The following is a 20,024-nucleotide window of genomic DNA, read 5'->3' on the forward strand; positions in this document are numbered from 1 at the left end:
CCTGATATCACAAAACAGTTCAATATTTAATAGTAGTCATTTTATATCACCATTTCTCTATTATTGATATGTATTAATATCTTGTTCAGCTGGACTAATCTTAGAGTCAACTTTTGTTTTAGATAAGGAAGTTTTCCTTACTGAGCTCTGTGTATCTTTATTTTCCATGGCACATTGATTAAAATTTGCCTAGATGTGAGATTGTGGATTCATGTACTTTTTATCACAAATCTCAGTAGAGACGGGTCAACTGGAGGTAAAAAATGAGTGAAAAGTTGTAGTATAGCCTATTCTTTTTCTTTCTATTTTCCTTTATCAGAAACCTTCCTCCCTATTCTTCCAGGAAGGATGCTTGAAAAATTTCTCCTCGATATATCCTAGTGTTTGTCTCTTGCTAATATTGTTGACATAATCAATAGACTTGATTTTTTTAATGCAAAAATAGATCTTTCTTCAATTCTGGAATTTTTGCTTCTATTTCATTTGTTATTTTTCCTTCAGAATCATTTATTACTCATAGATTAACTCTCTGGTCTCTGTCTATGGTATCAGTTACCTTCTCTTAACTGTGGGTATGCCCACATACACAGGCTAATAGGTATGTATAGCATATGTATGTATGCATATGTGTATGTAAAAGAGACAGAAAGAAAGATGGAAGGTAATATGTATAGTTATATAATGTCTTTGCCTTTTCTTTTGGGGAGACCTTTACATGGATGTCCATGTAATGATTACAGCATAAAGTCATTCTTGTTTACACATACATTATTATAACATATGCCTTTAACTTCCTACCTGATGAGCTCCTCTCAAAGTTCCATGTTATTTCTGAAATTCCCCATGGTATTATTTAATGTTTGCTCTGTAATAAACACCTCAAGTTCTTCCCTTTGGTCTCCTCAACTTGCTGTCAAGAGCTGTATCTGGAGATGATGATGTTCATGGAATCAACATTTTTTGGGGTAAACCTGTTTCTGCAGTGACAACCACTAATGTTTTCACTCCAGTTTTACAGAGGGATCATAGCCATTATTATGCCAAAAGCATTTTCCTAGCTGTTAGAATGCCAAACACCCCTATTATAATGGACATTGTGATTTTCTTTCCACATTTTATGTGTCCCTTCCCTTCTTTATGAGTTAGTATTCATGTAGTGTTTTTTTATGTTCAATCTCACTCCTACCTCTGGTTGGATTTTAATTAGTCTAAGACTTAAGACACTAAGTCAATAAGGGTTATTCCAGCTCCCTTAACAGAATAATTGGCTCAAATGACCTCAATAAGGGCCTTGGTATTCTTCTAGAATAAGGACTGTAATCCAATCAGAGTATAGGTGAGACCTCGGTTAATCAGTTATAGACAAAAGAATGATCATTCTCCTAGATATAAAAGAAGCAAGAAACTCTGGTTGCTATGGGCAAACCACAGTGTGAAGCTGAATGCTTCATGGAGAAGTAGAGAGTGAAAAGAATTATAAAGAAATAGAGCTGATCGATGAATTGATAAAGAAGATGTGGTACATAAATACCATGGAATATTACTCAGCCATAAAAAGTGAATGAAATCTTGCCATTTGCTGCAACATAAATAGACTTCAAGGATTTTATGCTAAGTGAAATAAGTCAGACCAAAAAAGACAAATAATTCCTGATTTCACTTATATATGGAATCAAGAATACAAAGAATGAAACAGAAACAGAGTCACAGATTCAGGAAACAAACTGTTAATTGTCAGAGTGGGGAGATCTTGGGGTGTGGGCAAAGTAGGGGAAGGGAATTCAGAGGTACAAACTTCCAGATATAAAATAATCATGGAGATGTAGTGCACAACATAGGAAATATAGTTAATAACATTATAATAACTTTGTATGATGATGGGCAGCAACTAAATTTATTGTGGGAATCATTTCATAATGTATGAAAATATTGAATCACTATAAGATATACCTGAAACTAACAGCTCCAAGTAACAATTGAAAGCACTCAACTGCTAGGCTTCTTACTTGTATGAATCAATGCTCAGTTTTCTGCCATTTGTAAGTGAAAGCATACTTAACTAATATACCTTCCTCAACCCAGAGAATTTCATAACTGATACTCCGGATTCAGATTGCTCAAAAAACAGCACCCCCCTTTGATGCAGCTACATCTACAGTGAAAATATGCGGCTTATGCCTGCCCTACCTTCACATGATCAGGGAAAGTTCACCTTTAGCATTACAACAGCTCTAGTCCTCTCTTAACTGAGATTTTTAGCAATTCACTTCCAGCCCCAAAGATAGGAGGGAGTTCCTCCACCTCCTGTAAAAAAATAAAATAAAAAAAATCTGTCACATTTCCTATCCCAGGAATGTCCTCTTCCTAGAATGACTGATAGTACAAACAATATCCAATACAATAATCACCACCACTGTTATTCCCTACAATCCCAGACAAAGTAGATTCACATATAGACTAAATGGAAAAACTAACGATAGGTAAATTGAGCAAACAAATAGGCTACCCAGTTACAAAGCTCGTGCTCTTTCTACTTCACCAAGTTTGCCATCTAAGTAATATTAACTTGATAAATTATCAATAAACAAAGCTTAATAGAAGAATTGAGAATATTAGTTCTAGCCAAAAATCAAGAAAATACATTATTTTCTCAATCCTGAACTTTGTCTACATGAGACAGCTTATAGTCTTTTTTGTTTGCTTTTTAATTGATTTATATGTCTACTTAAAAAACATTTATTTGATGTCCATTTATATAGTTTATGCATAAAATATAGAGTGCCAATTGCCTTAATAGTAGTCAAAATGAAATGCTATAAAAGAAAGATTACTTTTGACTGGTCTTGTGAATGAAGTATAACCTGAGTTTGATATTAAAGGGTACTTGAATTTGAGTATGCGAATATTTGGGGAGAAGGGGTAGTAGGAGATTCCAGAATGAGAGAAAACACACAGCCAAGGAACTGTGGTACAAAAATGTAGGGCTTTCCTGGGCCATAGTAAGTAGTATAGTTTGGCTGTGGTGCAGGGTGTGTAGTGGGTTATGTAGAGTGGTGATCAGGCTAGAAATGAGCCTGAGAATAGATCATACTTCCCAAATGCCCAAATAGGGTGTCATCCTGCATTTGGTAGACAATGATGGTTAATCCATGGAAAGTTGCTGGGCAGGTTTATGGCTTGATTCCAGCTCTACATTATGATGATTAGTATGTGTTGGGGAAGTTACTCATACTACGTTGCTGAGTGCTAATCTGTGTTGCCTGGAGAAGCAAATTAGGTCATGGGTAGATGTACATTATGGGAGAAATACAGTGTGGAGAGGTAAATATAAATACTGTGAGAGATACAGAAGAATCAGAAGGCTGTTTTTAAAAATTCTCTCACTGGAAATGTATACCCATAATAAATCCAGCTGAAAAAGGGAACTGACCCCAATTTGGAGGTATCTTATTAGGCAAACACATATTTTTTAGTTCGGAATAGTTACTGTACAACACATGATAAATTCCACCCCAAACTTATAATTTTTCTACATTTTTTTTACCAAACATGTAGGAGAAAGAAAAACACATGCAGAATACATACAAATATTTGTTCACTCACTATGTTTGCCCTGTCTAATATTTTGGATTTCTCTATTCCTGAGAATTCATCTTCAGTGGACAGGTTCTGAGAAGATGACAGATAGCAAGTGTATACTAAGAGTAAGATGGCACAACTTTATCAAACCCTGTGTTCCTTGTCTTCCCTTCATCTACTGGCCAACTTTGTTTTTGCTAAGTTAACAAAGTGAGGAAAAAGAGTAGCTGAAATTTTTTGTCTTTAGTATTTAATCTGTGTTATGATGATGAATATGTATTAATTAAGCTCTGACATTCAAGAAATAGGAGATCTTTAATAGAGTGATTTAGTAGCCAAAATGTGTTTCCTACTAAATTTTATGCTGAAATTCTAAGGTGAATTATATAGTACTATTAATTAACAAATGCAGGTTATTTAATCAAAGTTCTAAGGCTACCAAAGTGTTATTATGTTAATTCCTGTCCTTCCTATGACCAAAAGTAGCCCAAGTAAAGCAGTTCTAATGGAATTTATTGTCACTTTGCTTCTCATTTAACTTACACTAATAAAACAGCATGGTTTACATTGATGATGCCATAGTACATAAACAATAGGAGCAGTAGAATGTTAAATGCTTTAAAAATTAATATGGATGGTCATTCATTGAAGAGAACACACCAGGAATAAAAGCAAAGAACACCCATCTAAAAATATCATATAAATGACTGTATTATAAAATATGGCATTTCAAAATAATATCATGAAAGTGCGCCAAAAGTATGTTTTATACAAAAATGTTAGGGAAAGAAAACCTGTGATTGTGAGTTTCCCCTTATGGAAATACCTTTATAGAATTTCTTTGATGAGGCTCAATTTAAGAAAAATCAATCAGCAAAATTCATTAGAAATACTTACAGTGGTATGAATACAGAACAAAGGGAATACCATAAAAGTACTGAATCAGTCTTAGTTGTTAAACTCATTATCTGTCTTGCATAAAATTGTACATACATTGGATGCCTTTTTCTGGAGATGAATATATACTTTCTATTCATGGGGTACATTCCAACATTACCAACCCACCCTGGATACATAACTAAGTGTTTTACTCATTTGTGTTAATCAAAGTGTGGTTACGTAAATGATGCTCGAGGAATTGTATGATTCAGCAATTGGCAGATTTCCCTAAATATTAATGTCAAATATGGACACTGAATAATTATTGAAACCTGGCAGCATATCCACCTGTAACTGGTATAGTGCTAAAGATCAAAAAAGTAATGCATATTCTACTCTGGGTGTGTAGGAATGTTATTGGGCGATATAAGTAAGTATTTCACACAGGGCATCCACTCTTTGTTTTTTCTAAATAGACCGCAATCCTACATCAGTGCAATGGAAAGAAAACTGGAACAGAAGTTTGGATTACTGTGACCTACTATTTCCACTATTGGCATTAAATAATTTTCCAGCAGTAATGGTCCACAAAGATTATACAAACCAAAAATTTAGTTTTATGAATTAGAAATGTGAGGTCCTACAGCAGTTAACTGACTTGTTCAAAATCTGAAAGTCAAGGTAGCAAAGACAGGATTCTGATCCAAACATTTTGCATTTCCAGACCAGGAATCTTCCTATAATGTGGTGCTGACATGACATAGCCTCTCTGTGAATTTCCTGATCTGTAAAAAATTGGTATGCTGAGCTTGAAAGAAGTGATTTCCACATGCCATGTAATCCTAGGCTCCCACAGGATAACTCAGGGGCCATTTAGAAATGGGCATCAGGTGATGCAGAATAATGAAGGCTGGGAGCCTCACTGGAGTTCTATACATAGGATTTATTTGAAAAAAAATGTCATGGATAAATAAAAATTTGAAAACCATAATTATTGATGATCCACTTCTAAGTTCTATAAATGTAAAATCATCTGGTATCCATTTGAATTTTAATAGAATTTTGCTCTCATAAGTCAAGCAGTTTATAGCCATTTAAAAATAGTATGGGTTTTATTTGCTTCTGTTTTTAAGGACATGAAATAGGAAATTTAGAAGGCACTGTTGCAGATATTATTTCTAATATGAATATTATAAAGCTATGTTTTGTTGAGCATTGTTTTATCAGCTTTGCATATATTAATTTATTTAATTTTGATAATAACCCTATGAGTGTGGGTACTAATTTCATCCTCATTTTATAAATAAGAAAACTAAAGCATATAAAGATTAAGTAATTTATCCAGTGTCACAGAGTTATCAAGTGGCAGATTCAGGGTGAATATTCACACAGGGCGCACTGGGTCATGACAGAAACAGGTTCATTATAAATTACTCACTGTTAGATTAAAATATATCTATGGTCTCCAAGGTACACAGAAACCTTTTATCTCTATAAACTACATTTCTAATTTCATTGTCCTCGACACCAGTGATGGTCACTGCATTAGTAACCTGCATAAATAATCACCATTAATACAAAACAGCACACATATTATCATTATGTGATCTACAACATCTTGATTGGTTATCTGACAGTTGCCTTTATATATGCATGGTAAAGAGGCTAGATTCAATAAAGCTTAAAATATTGCCATTTAATACTGACATAGATCTGGGTTCAAAACAAACTTAAAAAGTACCAAGAAACACCACTGTCCTCAAAGATAAAGTTCACTCACTTAATAAAAGCATAGCCAGGTATGAGTAAGCCAATGTTTACAATAGGCACCCATAAAAAGGAAATTTTGAAGGAGCCTACTTCCTTCACTGAGACTTTGAAATTGTGTTGTGGTTCTAGCATTTATCTCATTGCTTCTACTAGGAAAAAGCCACTATGTCTCTCCAGCTGCTGGGAGCCACTTCAGTCCCACTACTCATTTTGGAAACTCTCTCTATGAACACCACTGACTTAGTATTTACTGCTTTCTATGTGCTTGTTCCTACACATAGCATAACTACATTATATCAATCTTCAAGTTTTCCACTTGAAGAGCAAAAGATTACTGAGTAAATGACAATATCACCAGTCACACAGCACCAAACTTTCAGAGGATAAAAGTTGCCACATGTAAACTCCAAATGCTAAATTTTGAATGCTGAAATAACCCATTTTTCTGAATGCTGCATCTCCAATTATTTTATATGAACCATATGAGTTATCTTTCTGAAGCTTAGATTAATTTTACCATTTGAAGCTTAAAAAACTTTCAATGGTTCCCACGGCCAGTCTAATTATAATTACTTAGTCCTAGAAAATCAAGTTCACATCCCTCAGCTTGGCATATAAGGCATTCCGATATCTGATCACAGCCTAACTTTCAAATTTTCTACACTCAGATCTACATCTTGGCTCAAGCCTTTGATTTTTAAATACAATTCCCAAGCCCCCATATTGAATTATTTGCTTTCCCTAAGCATTCTTAACCATAATTATCAGCATTATCCCATGGTGTTTTAATTCTTCATTTAAGAGCCCATCTTTCTTTCAGAACTGTGAACTTCACAGGGCTGGGATCCAGTCTGGTAGACTGGTCTTTTTTATAATCATGTTCAATATCTAACAGCTTTCATATAAGCCCTTATAGGCATTTCATAAATATATATAAAATTACACTGAAAATCCAAGATTCCAAGCTTGACTCAAACAGTCTTCTATTCCTTTTCATTTTTGCCTCTTTAAGACCTACCCATTCTTCAAAGACCTATTAAAATTGTAATTCCTCCTTTAGTCACTGGAGTTCTTAGACAGAAAGCATATCACCCATCTTTAAGTTGGCAGATTACAATTAGCAGATGCTTAATAAATATTTAACTGAATCATTAAGAAACAAATTGAGATTTTTACAGAGATCTAAAAAAACTGCACACCTGCCAATGTCTACACATTGATTATTTTAGGAGATTTTAACCATTCATCAGTTTAAGGTTAGTAATTAGTAATGGCTATATACTGCCTTATAAGCACGGCAATCAGCAATTAAAAAATGTTTCAAATATGATTTGTAATCACCAGGGCTTACATAGTCTACTTTCTAATTGCCTTACTACTTCTCTGCTCTTTATAAATCACTTTCAATTTTAGGACCCATAGGATTCTATTAATGAGAGAATATGAGGGGCCAAGTACTATACTGAATATATTTAAAGGTTCTGGTGAGCTGAAGTGAGGTGGTCGCAGGTAAAACAAAGACTTACTGAAAAATAATGTCAGCTACAACAATATAACCAATGGTAGACCAGACTATAATACAAAGTCAGAAGGGGGCACTTTGCTTTAACAGCATAACTGTAAATACTGCCTGGTACAGTAGCAATCAGCAAGACATTAGTTAGGTTATAGGTACCTGTATAGGTGGCACATAAACCAAGAGTGGTGAGAAGTCACAAGCCAGCCAGTATGGTAAAAGCTATAAGGCATATAATAAATGTTACAGTGTCATCCATGTACACCAGCAACTTGATATTATAATTTAAAAATAACATTTAAGTTTTCTTATGTAAAGTATGTTCATTCATTCTGTCAGTCTCTGAATATTTTTGAGAGTCTATTCTGGGCTGGGTAATAGTCTAGACACAGCGATTAACAAGTCTCTGCCCTCACAAATAAGAAAACTTCAGATAGTAGTAAGAGTCATGAGAAAAGTAAGAGAATATAATATACTCTGGGGAGAGGAAGGGCTCCTCTAATTCTAGAGTGAATTTTATGCTCATCAATCAACCTTTCAATTAACCTGCAGAGTCTGCATTTTCCTTCTGGTTGGTTGGATTTTGTGGCTAGCAGTTATTTTCTTCTTCTACTTTAACAACAGACTCATGAGTGCTCCCTCCATTTGATATGGATGCTTCATTTTCTTCCAATGCACTTTACATTTACACAATAAGTTCACTAGGTACTTCCTTCAACATTTTATAGCTATTATTCCATTATCTTTTGCATTTAGGTGTTAAAAAACTGCAGCCATTCTGATACCCCCAAAATTACTTGCCTTTTCTGCCTGAATGCTTGAATTATTCTTTCTTTATCTTGAAGTTCAGTCATTTTACTAAGATATAACTTCCTGACAATCATTTTATATCAATTATTTTATAGTATACAATATTCTCCTTTATTTTTTCATTCCATTTTTCAGTCATTTGGGGATATTTTTCCTCTGTCATAAGTTATTTTACTCTTCCATTTCATGAGTTTCCTTTTGTAGAAACAGTTATCCATAAGTTGGATATTTCCATATGGTTGCCATGTTGTTTTCATTTTCAGCTTACAGTGGACCACTCTGTGCTGGTATTTATTTGACTATGCATCTCATGATGACCTTCCCAGCTACCAGAGAACATTGTTTCTCCTCAGCACTTCTAAGAGAGGTGATATTGTCTACTCTATCTGTCCTTATGAAACCTAGGAACACACTGTGGACAGACAGGGGTGTGCAAAAGTGGTGCTGCAGTAGGGGAGGGAAGTGGGCTGAGTTGTGGTCAGCTGTATTGGTGTACAAGGATTGCACTCTTTTCTTAACAATTTTTTTTTTAGTCCATTCTGGGGTTTGGTAAACTGCTTTCCTTGAGGAGAGAGTGGTCACTTGGCCTTCAAGGTTTCCTTCCACTTAAAAGTGAAATGTTTTACTTTTGACAGAGACTATGATATTCAAGAGGTCATTTGCTCACATCACTTGCCTTTCCCCAGCAAACATTTCACTGCCTCTCTCCACAGTGGAGTATTAGAGAAACCTTTTTCAGAATTTTGTCACCATCTGTATGAGTTTTCTATGGCCACCAGAACAAATTTCCACAAACAGGGTAGCTTAAGATAACAACACTGCATTCTCTCACAGTTCTGGAGGCCAAAGTCTGAAATCAAGACGATGGCAGTTTCCATGCCTCTCTCCTAGTTCTTGTAGGCTGCCAGCAACCCTTGGCCTTCCTTAGCTTGTAATAGCATGACTCCAATCTCTGCCTCTTCACATGGCCTTTTCTTCTGTGTCTCATCTCCTCTGCTCTTCACTTCTGACACTTGACATTGGATTTAGGATCCACCTAATCCAAGATTCTTACTTATATTTGCAAAGATCCTTTTTCCAAATAAGGCCACATTCATAGGTTAAGGTACACATACTTGGTGAGCCAATATTCAACCGACTCACCACCTATTATTTTTGGAGGATGCTGTTGGAGGAAATGCTGTTAATCATGTGAGTTCTTGAAAGGTTTTCTCACTCTTGGACTGTCATTTTTCAATGACTTTTTTTGTATAAAGAAGTATTGTTTCCTTAGTTCGACTTTTCTATTTTATACTTTTGTAAGGTTTTAGGTACATGATTTTAGTTCATTTTAATGTGCTTCCTGATGTCATCTTATCCCAGCAGTGCATCTTGCACCATGTATAACACATACACCTTTAGACCCTATTGTGTAAGCATCTAAAACAGTACATTGAAGTCCATTCTGAAGGTTAGAACCTGTTGCACAGTGTCTCTGTTGTAATGAGATCACAGTGGTCTTCAAAACAGGCATGACATGCCCTCATTTCAATTTTTTCCAATTAGACTAGTTCTATACACACTTGCTACACTCATAGAAATCTCTCTTTTTTGGTGTTCTGAATCACCAGAGAATGTAGAGCATTTATTCAGGGCAAACAAACAATGGTCCCTTCCATATGCCATGCAGAGAAAACAGGGGTTTCTAATCCATCTATAGCTTTTGGTTTGATTTGTTCTTGTTCTTGTTTTTCTGTTTTTGATGTCTGTTGCAGCTTCTTTATGCAAAAACAAGTGTAACACAGTCCGATGCACTTCAAGGTACAAGATATATGTACAAGCTCCAAAGGTTCAGATGTCTGAGTTCCCAAAGTTATAATTGTTTCATTCATACTTATATGCCCAGTATTGTCTCCAAAGAGTTCCACAATGGCAGGGTACCTGGATCAGAAACGATGCCAATTCTTACACTCTTTCACTTGTTGAAGGATGTATTGGTTGCTTCCATCTTGGGCTATGAATATTAGCATGACAATATTAGTGTGGATATTAGTTTTTAACGCCTTTGGGTAAATATATCGATATATCTGTATCTGTATCTCTATCTGTATCTGTAATAGAAAAAGAGAAACAGAGACAGAGAGAGGTTTATCTTGAGGACCTGGTTCATGTAAACATAGGGCTGTTGAGTTTAGTCTTCAGGGTAGGCCAGTAGCTGTAGGCCCAGGCAAGTTGTTGCATCTGAAGGCAGTCTGGAGGCAGAATTCCTTCTTCCTTGGTGGAAACTCAGTCTTTTCTTTTATAGCCTTCAAGTGATTGAATGATGTCTTAGTCTGCTAGGTTGCTAAAACAGAATATATGGGTGGGTTGGCTTGATCAACAGATATTTATTTCTCACAGTTCCAGAGACTGGAGAATAGGAAATCAAGGAGTCAGTCAATTTGATTCCTAGTGAGAATATTCCTTTTGGCGCATAGAAGACCATCTTCTTGCCATGTCCTCACAAGATGGAGAGAACTAGAGTCTCTCCCTCTTCTTAGAAGGGCACTAATCTAATCATAGGGCATCACCCTCATGACCTCATCTAAAACTACCTCCTGAAGTGCCCACCTCCTCACACCATCACATTGGAGGTTAGGACTTCATTATATGCATTTGGGGAGGTCACAGGCATTCAGTCCATAACAAATGAGGATCACATACATCATGAAAGGTAACCTATTTTCCTCATACTCTATTAGTTTAAATGTCAACATTCAAAAAAATACTTTCAGAGCAACATCTAGACTGGTATTTGACCAAACGACTGGATACCATAGCCTAGCCAAGTTGACACAGTAACAGTCCTTTATTTGCCTTTTAGTATCTGTGGGATTAGTAGTGACAGTCTCTTTTTTATTTCTGATATTAGTAATTGTGTCCTCTTTCTTATTGTCTTGACTAGTCTGACTAGAGAGAGGTTTAGCAATTTTATTGATCTCTTCAAGGAACCAGATTTTGGTTTCATTAATTTTCTCTATTTCTTGTCTTCAATTTCTTTTCGAATTTTCATTTTTTTCTTTCTCTGGTTAACTCAGTTTTAATTTGTTCTCCTTTTCCTCTTTCTGTAATATGGAAGCCTTAATGATTGACTTTTATTTTTCTTCTTGTTAAATACATGCATTCAGTGCACTATGCACTGTTTTCTCTGTGTCCCACAAATTTTGTTAATGTGTATTTTCTTTTCTTTTAGTGCAAAATATTCTTGAATTTCTTTTAAGACTTCTTTAACCCATATGTTACCTAAAATTAAGTTGTTTAATCTCCAAATATTTTGGGATTTTCCATTTATCTTTCTGTTATTGTCTTCCAGTTTAATTACATTTTAGATTGAGAGCATTTCTTTTGTTTTTTCAAGAATTTGTTAAGTATGTTTTCTGTTCAACCATGGTAAACATTTCACATGAGTTTGCAAAATATGTGTATTGTGCATTTTGGGGATGAAGTATTTATAAATGTCAATAAGGTCTAGTTAATTTATAGTGCTTTGTAGTTCAACTATATCCTGATTTTCTGCCTGCTGAATCTGTCAATTACTGATGGTGGAATGTTGAAGTCTCCAGTTGTAATAGTGAATGTATTTGTTTCTTCCTACAATTTGTCTGTTTTTGCTTAAGAACAAAAATGATGTTAGGCACATTACACATGAAGAACTATAATATCTTCCTCGAAAATTGGCCCTTTATTATGTAATGCCCATCTTTATTCCTGATTGTCTTTCTTTCTCTGAAGTTTGCTTTTTCAGAAATGAATGTCGGTAGTCCTACTTCCTTTTGATTAGTGTTAACATAGCATATCATTCTCTTGTTACTTTTCATCTATGTGTGTCTTTATATTTAAAGTGGACAACATACTAGTTTCGGTCTTTTATTTTTTTAATCCACTCCCACAATCTCTGTCTTTCAACTGGTATATTTTTATTTCATTTTTACAATTTAAAAAAGTCATTAATAGAACAAAAAGAGTTTCTCCTTGAAAGGTAACTTCTGTTGTTAAATTGGAACTGATTTGGTCATACTGCTAAATTACATGGACAGGAAATGTGTTTTACCTTCTAGCATAACTTGATATAATGAAGAACTAATTTAAGTTCTTTCTAGAAATTGGCCAGTTGATTATAAAATGCATATGGAATTGCAAGGAACCTGAAACAGCCAAACAAAACTTGAAAAAGAAAAAACTAGAGGTACTCACACTTTCTGATTTCAAAACTTACTCCAAAGCAAGAATAATAAAGACACTGTGGTACATGTGTAGGATAAAAATGTGAATGAAATAGTACTGAAGAACCTGGAAATAAACCTTTACATTTATGGCCAACTGATTTTTGACAAGGGCTCCAGGACTACTATTCAATGGGGGAAAAAAGAGTCTCTTTTTTCCAAATATGACATATTTGTTGCTTTGTAAGGTAATTATTTCTGAGTAAATTTCACTCTAGTCCTTGATTATACACCCTCTGGAGACAATTTATTATTATCATTAGGAGGCATAGTATTTCATCGCATTACCTTAACACAAAAACCAGATGAAGACATCATAAGAAAAGAACAGTATTAGCCAATATCTCTCATGAACACAGATGCAAAAATCATCCACAACATATTAGCAAATCAAATCCAAAAAAGTGAAAAGAATTATACATCACAACCAAGTGGGAATTGTCCCACACATGCAAGGCTGGTTCAACACTGGAACATCAATTAATGTAATTCAACACACCAACAGACATTTTAGAAAATCACATCATCTTATCACTAGATGCAGAAAAAGCATTTGACAAAATATAACACCCAGTCATGAAAAAACTCTGTGTAAACTTGGAAAAAAGAGAACTTCCACAACTTGATAAAGACTACTTATAAAAAGTGTACAGCTAGTGTCATACTTACTGGTGTGAAACTTGAAGTATTCCCACTAAGCTCATATAGAAGGCAAGGATACCCATTCACACCACTCTTTTTGTACTGGAAGTTCTTACTAATAATAAGGTAAGAACAGGAAATAAACAATTAGGAAAGAAGACATAAAACTGGAAACAGCAAAACAATGAAGACAGTATAAAGATCAGTGGTTTCCAGACGTTGGAGGGAGTGGCAAGATGAAGAAGCAGAGCACAGAGGATTTTTAAGGCAGTGACCATACTCTGTATGATATCATATGCATATATGTCATTACACTTTCTCCAAACCCACAAAATGTACAACGTAAGACTGAACCCCAGGGTAATTATGGATTTTGGGTGATTATGATGTGTCAGTGTAGGTTGTGAAAATGTAGCATTCTAATGAGTGATGTTGCTAATAGGGGAGGGAATGGAGTATATAAGAAATCTCTGTATTTCCTCTCAACTTTGTTGTAAACTTAAAACTAGTCTAAAAAATTAAGTCTTGAAAAAAAGGTAAAAAAAAAAAGGAAGCCTTACAGAATGACACCTCCCACCTTGGTACCCCCAATGTACCCTGTGTAATTCAATTGTATAGATGTGACTATATAAAAATAGATCTGTATATCAAAAAACAAGATAAAAGTAAATAAATGGAAAGTGTTTTCAACAAACATGAGAGTCATAAAGTTATTACACTTAATATATATAATGATCTCTTATCAAATGAAAGGAATATCAATACAAGGCAATAGGAGAGTGGCAAAGGATCTTGAGGGCTACAAGAGAAAACACATATCCTTAAGCTCCTCAGTACCCTGCCCACTGTCATTGTTTCTGTCCACGCCACTGACTTGGCCATGCTCACTAGTGTGTGGAGTTAAGTAGTTTAATTTTTGCACAAAGGCATGGCATCACCAAAAATTACTGCACTGCTTTTAAGTTATAAAGCTTTTTAACCACAGAATCCCTAAAAACGTGTAGGCAATCCATAGAATAAATATCAGTAATTGACAATATAAATTATAAGGGCCCATAAGAGCTTAAACAACCATGAAAAAGAAAAACATAGTTGGAGAACTCACACTTCCAATTTCAAAACTAAGTACTGAGCTACAGTGATCAATACTGTGTGGTACTCACATAAGGGTAGACACATAGACAAAGGCATGGGATTGAAAGACTAGAAACAAACTCATACATTTAGGTTCAACTGATTGTCAATTAAGGTGCCAAGTCAATTCAACGGGGAAACCAGTCTTTTCAACAAAAGGTACAGGAACAACCAGCAAAGGATAAAGTTGGATCCCTACCTTATACCATACACAAAACTCAACTGAAAATGTATAAAGACCTAAATATAAGCTAAAACTATAAAACTTTTAGCTTAAAAATGTAAGTGTAAAAATCTTTGCGACCTTGGATTAGGCAATATTTTCTTAGATGATATGAAAAGCATGACCAAGAAAAGAAAAAATAAATGAATTGGACTGCTTCAAAATAAAAAAACTTCTCTACTTCAAAGGACACTATAAAGAGAGTGAAAAAAATAACCCATAACATGGGAGAAAATATTTCCAAACTGCATATCTGATAAGGGTCTAGTATCCAGAATATATAAAAAATTCTCACAACCGAAAAATAAAAAGACAATCCAATTTAAAAGTGGGCAAATTTGAGGAGACATTTCTTCAAAGAAGATATACAAATAGCCAATAATAATAGCCAATAATGAAAAGTTGCTTGACATCATTAATCATAAGGGAAATGCAAATCAAAAGAATAATGAGATACCACTTCATACCCACTAGGATGACTAAAGTAAAAGAATCAGACAAGTTATGATGAGGATGTGGAGAAATTGGGCCCCTTCTACACTGCCAGAGGGAATGTGCAACAGTGCTGCCACTTTGGAAATAGTTTGGCATTTCCTTGAAAGCTGAATACAGAGCTACCATATGACCCAGCAATTCCACCTATAGTTATATATCCAAGAAAACTGCACAAAAACTTGTTCACCAACATTCTAAGCAACATTACTTGTAATAGCCAAAGAGTGGAAACAACTCAAATGTCCATCAACTGATGAATGGAAAACAAAATGTGATATATCCATACAATAGAGTATTATTGATCTGTAAGAAGAAATGAAGTACTGATTCATGCTATGATATGGATAAACCTTGAAAACATTATGCTAAGTGAAAGAAGCCTAATACAAAAGACTACATATTGTAAGATTCCATTTATATGAAATGCTCAGAACAGTCAGATCCATTGAGATAGAAAGTAGATCATGAGTTGACAGCAGGGTCTGGTGATGGGGAATGGAAATGGTTTTCATCATTCTTTTTGATGTGATGGAAATGTTCTGAAAGTAGATAGTGGTGATGATTGCACACCTTGTAAATATACTAAAAACTACTAAATTGTACACTTTAAAAAGCACATTGAATTTCATCTCAATGCAAAATTTTAAAGAAAACATAAATGATGAATAAACATAAAAAGGCACTGTCACTAGCGATTAAAGAAATGTAAATCCAAACAAAAGGTTATTTTTTCATTGACTTGGCAAACTCCATGCTGACAAAAGTGATAAGCGCATACACTGCTCTTAGAACTGTAAAATGATCCATCCTTTCCAGAAGTTGGTATATGTACTAAGAAGCTTAAAATGCTGATTCTGTTTAACTTAGTCACCCCAATTCTAGGAATGTGCATTCCATCTTTGGCAGACCATGTAGAAAGAGGGCCTTTATCATTTATTATGAATCTCCTTTTCCCTCAAAGCTAGTTAGTAAAAATGTGTGTCACCCTTACCCTGGGCCTATTTGGAGTCTATGTGATAGTTTACATCATTTCTATTTTCTTACTTCGACAAAATGCTTCTACCTTACTGATCTGATCTGGATGATGAAGTTGTCTGTTTAGCTCCCAGAAACTTTTCCCTAAAACGCAACCAGTGCAGTCACCTTTTTAATATTCCTGGTACCACGCTTTCATTGTGCAGTCATCACAACTCTCTATCACATATAGTCCCGCAAAAAGACTCATGTGCCTCTAAAAATAAGGACATTTTCTAGAACCACACTGCTTGGATTTGAATTCCAGCTTAGCTGCTTGCCAGCTATCTGGGCTGGGTCTCGTTTCATAATCACACAGAGTTATTTTAAGAATTAAATAATGAATATATGGAAAGTGTTCAGAGCAGTCCCGGCACATAATGAACCCTCGCTTTGCATTAGCTATTATTATTATTATTATTATTATTATTATTATTATTATTATTATCACCTCATAGAGATATTGTGAAGCTCAAATAAGATAATGTACATGAAATTTTAAAAATGTACTGTTACTATGATTTTGTGTTATGGTGACATATATTCCTTATCCTCACAGATTTTAGAAAACAATTTTTAATGGCACACATTGCACATAAATGCTCAAAACTTTGTATTTTAAGTAAATGTTATTTTCATGATCAAATCACTATTGACTTCCAATTATGTTTAGAATAAAGTCTAAATACCATCACCCAAGACGGCTCACAATCTTCCTATAACATATAGATCCATTCATGTCGTCCACTCCAGTCTTCAAAGTGAAGTCCACAATCCACTGCAGTGTGGCAGGAAAATTTGACAAATTCTATCTCTATTTCGTTTTCATCTCAACAATTGTAAATTTCCATTTTTTGTATGTATCATCATTAATGTATGCAGAAATACTGTGAAAATGCTATAATACATAAACAAATGTTAGATGTGTATTGGAAGTGCAGGCTCAAACAATTTGTACTAAAGGAGTGTGCTGTCTAGAAAGTCTAAAGGTCAGTGCATTCTCTCACAACACAGCCCCTTCTCCTGGTGCCAAAAGCTCTCTATTCAGCTCCTCCTAAAACACAGTTTATATCTCTGTGCTTCCAAATCCTATTCAGCTCCTCCTAAAACACAGTTTATATCTCTGTGCTTCCAAATCTGGCTCGCAACCAGTCTGTTAGGCTGAAATGACAGTATGGCAGCCACTCCTTTTCAAGCTACAACTTGCATTCTTCACACCACAACTTAACCATAAGCAAATGGAAGTTTCTTAAAAGAAGGGTCTCTATGTGGTCCTCATGGTATCACCCCTAAGTTCCCACAACCGCACCACACTACAGGGTTTTCCATAATAACCGGCACAGAAAAAGCTCCGAATCAGTGCTTGTTGAATGAATAATCTAACACAGAGATTGCTATTCGGAAGCAGGAGAGACTGCCAGTCAACAGCAAAGGCTCAGATCCTGGCTCCTCTGCTTACAAAAAGGGCCCCAAACCTCAAATTCTTCCTCTGTGAAGGTAATCAGAGTACCTCTCTCATAGGGCTGCCTTGAGTTTAAATTAGACACCTGGAACCTAACAAGGACTTGATGAATATTAGTATTATCATGGTCTCCCAGAGATATAAACATAGTCTGTAAAGCATCTAATGCATGTTGAGTGAAAAAGTGACTGAATCTTCCCTACCAGTCATGGTTTTTGGAATAACTCTTTGTGACTTTCTTTCTCCTTCTTTCTCCATGATCACCTCATGTTTACAGACAACTTTCTTGAGATGCTCGTGGCACTATTCACCTGGACTGATTAGTTCATGTATTCTTTCATGACTTCTGAATTAATCTCCTTAAGAAGAACAGCCATGTTTCACTTTGTTTTAATAGTATAATTGCTGCTGCTATTCTTCCTGCTGTGCGTTTCAATGAGATAGCTTCTCCATGTTTCCAAAAAAAATGTGCTGTGGACCTGGTGGATAAGGTTCTCTTTCCTTTGAATGCAAAAAGAGATGTCAATAGTATCTCTTTTTGCATAGTTTTACTCACATGCAGTTATTTATAAATGTTTTTGGAACTAATACTAGTTAATTCTCTGCCCAGATAATAAAATTAAATTAAAAATTAGCTTGACTCAGAAAGATTAATTTCACATCATTGAATGCAGAAAATGTCAAAAATTCATGAAATGTAGAATATGGCAATAGCCATTTAGTGTTCACCCTTTTTTGCTTATCAATGGGCAACATCAGGAACCTCTGTGGTACAATGTTCAATATCATCCTGGAAATACGATTTCTCAAATCCTTCCAAGAGTTATAACACTGAATTTCCCAGGGTGTCATGCCACTGCAGCATGAGTATGTGGAGAAGGCAGTGGAATGGACTGGGGGCATATTAGACAATTCCTTCCATTGTATGAATATTTGAGAGTGTTTTCCTTTGCCATATGGGGCTTTAGGAACTGATTATTTGTTAAATCAATATTTCTCACTATATTTATACAGATCTTAACTAATAAAAAAATCAATTTTTGTAAATGATGTAATTGTCTATGTAGAAAAATCCCAAAGAATCAACAACAAAACCTCCTGGAAGCAATAAGCATTTAGCATAAGGTTTCAGGATATGGTTAATACTCCAAAGTCAATTGCTTTCCTATATACCTGCAATGAACAATTCAAAACAATTACTTATAATATGAAATACTTAGGTAAAGATCTGACAAAATATGAAAAGGATCTATATGAGGAAGAGTACAAAACTGATGAGAAAGTCAAAAAAAAGATCTAGGTAACTGAAAAGATATTCCATGATCATAAATAGGAAGACAACACTTTTAACGTATCAGTTAAGATCTGAGCAGATACCTCACCAAAGAAGATACATAGATCTAACAAGTGTATGAAAAGGTGCTCAACATCATATGACATTAGGGAACTGCCCATTAAAACAATAATGAGACACCATGACACAATTTTTAGGATGGCTGAATTGCAAAATGCTGACAACACCAAACACTGGTGAGGATGTGAAGCATCAGGAACTCTCATTCACTGGTGAGAATGCAAAGTGGTAGTCACTTTGGGAAAACAGTTTGGCAATTTATTGCTAAACATAGTCTTACCATATGAGCCAACAATCACTCTGCTAGGTACTTATCCAAATGAGTTGAAAACATACAAAATCCTTCATATAGATATTTATAGAAGCTTTATTTATAACTGCCAAAAAATTGGAAGCAACGAAGATGTGTCCTTAATTAGTGGATGGAGAAATAAACTGAGGTATATCCAGTCAATGGAATCTTATTTAGCAATAAAAAGAAAAGAGCTATCACACCAAAAAGTCATGGAAGAACCTTAAACACACATTGCTAAGTGAGCGAATCCAGTCTGAAAAATCTACATGCTCCACGATCCCAACTATATGACATTCTAGAAAGGCAAACCACAAAGCCCATAAGCATATCAGTGGCCGTCTGAGTTCAAGGGGAGGGAGGGAGTGATAAATAAGTGGAGCACAGGATAGTGAAACTATTCTGTATGATTCTGTAATGGTGGATACATGACATTACACAGTTGTCAAAATCCATAGAATGTACAACACAGAGTGAAGCCTAATGTCAACTATGAACTTTAATTAATAATAAAGTATCAGTATTGGTTCATCAATTGTAACAAATGTACCACACACCTGAAAGATGTGAATGAGAGGGGAAATAGTGCAGAGGGAAAGTGGGTACATGAGAA

At 35.0% G+C, this 20,024-nt stretch overlaps 1 protein-coding gene and 1 long non-coding RNA gene across 8 annotated transcripts in view; one reads left to right on the forward strand and one right to left on the reverse strand.

Annotated features, from left to right (window-relative positions):
• IL7 (interleukin 7) overlaps nt 1–20,024 on the reverse strand; it is a 39,762-nt gene that overhangs the window by 13,133 nt on the left and 6,605 nt on the right. The gene's annotated exons all lie outside the window — the stretch shown is intronic.
• LOC118968293 (uncharacterized) overlaps nt 1–20,024 on the forward strand; it is a 72,013-nt gene that overhangs the window by 5,240 nt on the left and 46,749 nt on the right. The gene's annotated exons all lie outside the window — the stretch shown is intronic.

The sequence above is a fragment of the Manis javanica genome, chromosome 2 (genome assembly GCF_040802235.1).
Source record: "Manis javanica isolate MJ-LG chromosome 2, MJ_LKY, whole genome shotgun sequence".
Taxonomy (NCBI): Eukaryota; Metazoa; Chordata; class Mammalia; order Pholidota; family Manidae; genus Manis; species Manis javanica.